Source organism: Canis aureus, chromosome 31, assembly GCF_053574225.1.
Source record: "Canis aureus isolate CA01 chromosome 31, VMU_Caureus_v.1.0, whole genome shotgun sequence".
In the NCBI taxonomy this organism is placed as follows: domain Eukaryota; kingdom Metazoa; phylum Chordata; class Mammalia; order Carnivora; family Canidae; genus Canis; species Canis aureus.
In genome coordinates this window covers 46,358,784-46,363,201 of record NC_135641.1, presented here as the reverse complement: position 1 = coordinate 46,363,201, position 4,418 = coordinate 46,358,784, and the positions used below count along the sequence as shown (strand labels likewise).

General features: G+C 37.1%; 1 pseudogene; it reads right to left on the bottom strand.

Annotated features, from left to right (window-relative positions):
* Positions 1 to 543: 543 nt before the first annotated feature.
* Positions 544 to 4,155, bottom strand: LOC144302306 (inositol 1,4,5-triphosphate receptor associated 2-like; annotated as a pseudogene).
* Between the last annotated feature and the right edge of the window lie 263 nt (positions 4,156 to 4,418).

The following is a 4,418-nucleotide window of genomic DNA, read 5'->3' as shown; positions in this document are numbered from 1 at the left end:
TTTAAGGCTGGGAAAATAGGTTATGATTTATTAATATGACATCCTAATTTAATTTCTCAGAAGTTACTTTGAATGACTTTTGGCTATTTTAAAACATGCACCTCGGAGAATTATAATTTACTACCACTGAAGCTATTCAATAGAATGTGCTACAGGCTGTTGGAGGTAATTTCTAAATAGGACTTTCAGAAATTGAGTGATGATGACTTTGTGCAGTTTCTCAAAGGAAGAGGGTAGGGCTAACTTGTATGGATCTGACGCAGGTCTCAAAGGAGCTCTTCCTTTAAAAAAAAAGATTTGGATGGTTCTTTATTTCAATAAGTTTTAGCAAACAATATATATCTTATATATCTCTTCCTCAAAAAGCTTATGAAAAGATCAGAGACAGAAAAAAAAAAAACCCACAGGCAGGCTTTTTCCCCATTGTAGTTTAATTGGGGAAGTAATCTCAAGGGAAATGTAAAATATCCCACAGCAATTCTGAGAACCTCTGGTTCCAAGCTATAATTTCCCAACTGAAAGTTACTTATTTATGAAATTCAGTCACTGAAACTTTAAAAATGATGATACGCATATTAGAATGTGCTGTAGTCTCACTGGTGATGGCTTGTTGTGTCGAAGTCTGAGAAATGTCTGCAAAATATGTTCTAGGGACATCCAGGAGTCCCTGTCCTGCATGGGAATGGCATCCAGGGACATTTGGGGGAAACTGGCTCATCAAAGCTACAAAAAGTGTAATTAATACAACAGAAAGCCAGAGTAGCCTTTCTGATGGAAGTCCTGTTGTCCAGGAAGCTACTATGTCATAAATAAAAGAGACATCCCATTTTGATGGGTTATTTCTCTTTTCAGAAAGACTTGGCCTGGCGTTCTTGTCCTTCATACTGTTTCTTCTCCAGATAGTTCTTACTCTCCTTTAGTGTTTAGTTTACATTTTTCTTCTTCAGCATCTGCCTGGGAATAGGAGTTCATAAATCCCTATAATGAGGGATGGTGTTTACTTTGCTGTGACCCCAAAATACACCAGCTGCATGATCACCCCGGCCACCATTTCTGCATTTCCAGTATTTCTGGGTAATGAAGCAATGGACACTCTTTGAAGAGAAAATGGCTAGGTGTTTAGAAAAGTTGAACTATTTAAAAACTTGGTAGTCATCTTCATCTACAAGAAAGTTAAAGACCTTTCATTTTGTAAAAGAACCTGTTTTGGCTCTTCTGGTTCAGTATGCTTTTTAAACATGCATTCTCTTCAGATTTTGTTCCTGCTGAGTCATCGTTTCAGCTGCTTGACTAACCTGGCTTTCTTGATTAATAGCTTCCGAAAGCTAAGCCCTCCCGGCTGCTCACGCCATGGACTGGCTTTGGAACATTATATTCTTCTTCAGCTATTTAATGATCTCCTGGGTCTGGCGGTCGTCTTCACAGAATGATGTTAAAGACTCTAATAATAGCTTTACACAGTTAGATATGCCTTTCTTCAAATTTTCTTCTGCCAAGTCACAGGACCTTTCTTCAAAATTCACTATTTTCCTCAAGGTAAACTAGTTGCATTTAAATCCTACCAATAATCTGAGAAATTCAGCCTTTACCTCCTCCTTATTAAAAGTGTTGTCATTGGGCTTTTCTTATTCTTAAAACATGTTTAAAATAGTCAGATAATTTCACATTAAAAGTGGATTATTAGGGCTTAATTTGTAATTTAAAATGTATCCACATACTATAAAATAACAAGATTGAATAGTCATTTAAATGGAAATAATAGGAATTTGGCATTATAATTAAGGGATAGTAAACATGTTTAAGAGGACAAGATTTTATTCTCTATATATCAAAAGGTTTATAAGGTATGATTTGTAGGACTGATATAAGGATGTTTTTTATTTTGAGATGGAATCTGCTCTTTCTGGCTTCTACACATTGCTCTCTATTCAACTTCTTAAGACCTTACAAACTAGATCATCTTCCTTTGCCACATTCCAGCCATTAGAAGTCTAGTGACTAAATTGTTCATCCCTCTTTAGATCAATTATCTCTCTTCCTCTAATTGGTCTTCACATAGCATTATTTCAGGTCACCTCAGCATCCTAGATGTGCTCCCTTGCAACAATTCTAGTTGCTTTGTGTTCCTCTCAAGTGTGTGTATCCACAAGCATTTTTAAAATTCAACAATGTAAATACTTCTCATCATATGGTGTCATGGTGATGGAGTAGAAGGATTCTTCATTACTATATAAAGGATGATTTTTTATTTCTCCATTGATAATCTCTCTTTCCTTATTGGACTCTTAGCTCTTTGGGGTAAGGGAATAGATCTGTCTTGGTCATCATTCTATTTTCCATGCTTAGCACAGTGCCCATCTGATGCAGTGTTCTGTAAGAATCCATTAATTGAATGAATGGATGGATGGATGGGTGGATGTTAAGGTCTATAGCATCATTTTTATTTTAATTCAATAATAAATTATTTACCTATAGTTTCAGCAGGGCTCTGATATAAACTGGTTTATGATAGTATCTCATAACTATTTCCTTCAAGAGCTATAAACTCTGTCTAGCATGACTTTTTACAAAGAAGAAACATTATATATCAAGAGGATGCATCAGAGAGAGTAAGGTGACTCTGTGATTCTGACCTATGGAGTTTCCAAATTATTGATGTCTATTTTTTCCTTGTGAATTCTTTTATTGATATCACATTTTGGAAGGAAGTAAAGTATTAGGGAACTATTGATCTGAAATAGGCTTGATAATAACATTCCCTCACTCAACATTTTAATCAAAATTATGGATCGAGAGATTTATGAGAGGCTGATCAATATGCAAATAGCATGGATTTGAAAAATACTGTGAATGCTCTGTAATCTTTTTTTTTTTTAACTCTCTAATCTTGATCCAAATTGATCTCAGTAGATTGGAATTGTGATGAGGTTTTCTTCTTTTTCACAAAAAGGCACACAAAATATATAAGAATAAGCCATAAACGACACGGCCTGACTTATAAACAAGAGTTTGTGGTAGACCAGAAACCATGAGGCACGTAAAAGGAGAGCAGATAGGATGTGGCATTAGGCAGCTTGGTCTTCAGCAGTGAGCTCTGCAGTCTACTGCAGAAAGTATCACGGGATCTCTCTGGGAGAACCTTATCTCATAAAGCAGCACAGGATCAAACAACTGAAAGAGATACGTAAAAGTCTACCGAGGTTTTGCTAATGCTCAGAGGAGAAGAAATGCTATGTTAGGCTGCATTAATAGAATAGGGAGGTTTTATAATATTTGGGGTTTTATATTCCTTACTAGGTGTCATTATTATAAAAGCAAGATTGAAAACCAATATGCCACAAAGACTAGAAGAGACGGAGAGGATATTTTGGATTTTATCAGTCAAAGGACTAAAGAAATTAGTACAATGGTTCTTAACTTGGCATGTGCTGCAGAGTCTTAGTTGTTTTTTTTTTTTTTAATACATCTACAGATAACCCTATTTCTAAAGATTCTTATTCCTTAGATCTGGAATAAAGAGAGGATACACATTTTTTCCCCAAAGTTTTACAGGTGGTTCAAATGCATAACTCTAGTTAAGAATCATCAAATTAGAAAAGGATGAAAGAAAAAAGGTAAGTGGGATGTTACCATCTACAATTGCAAAGATGGCAGTTTTACTCTCTGAATCCTGGGAAACTGGTGGATGAATTTCCACCTGGGGTCTTTTGCTCTATCCAAAAATGACAGCTAAGCAGTTGTGGCTGAGGGCAGTGCTCTGTAGGTCACTGTCAGCAGAGCGGACTGGCTGCGATGCTGAGGTGGATATTGTTGGACAGAATTACTGCGCTGCTTTTCCTCTATGTTCTACAACCAGATGCCGAGAAGGGATTTTTTTATCCCCTTTCTCTTTCTCCTTCAACACTCATTTGTACCAGGGGAGCCAGGCCCTGGGGGTGGGATGGATCTGGACTGGCAATGGAGCTTGGATGGGGTCTAACCTCAGAATGCATGTGTTTCAAGATATGAAACCCAGGGACTCCTTAAGTTTAGTGACTCTCTTTCTCTCCCTGCCCTCCACTCCTCTTCTCTCATTATTACCTCAGCATCAGTTTTCCTAACAGGCTTTACTCATTCCAAAAAGTTGCGACTCTTCTGTCCCGCCATCTTGGCCATCGTGCTTGAAAAGTAAGATGATAATCTGCTTTGGAAAACTCTGCCAGACTTCTTATTTAGGCAGGTAAAGTTAGTCACCCATGTGCATAACTTCTTCACTCTTCCCTCTGTGTTCACTATGCTTTACTCTCCTGATTTGGTAATTCATGCTTGAATAGAAGATTTTTCTAGTTGTGTTTGTGGTTACCTGACTTTGAAAAAGAAGGAAGCTGGAGCAGTCTCAGCTGTATTGATAATTTCTTCTCAAATTTTCTCCCCTTGGA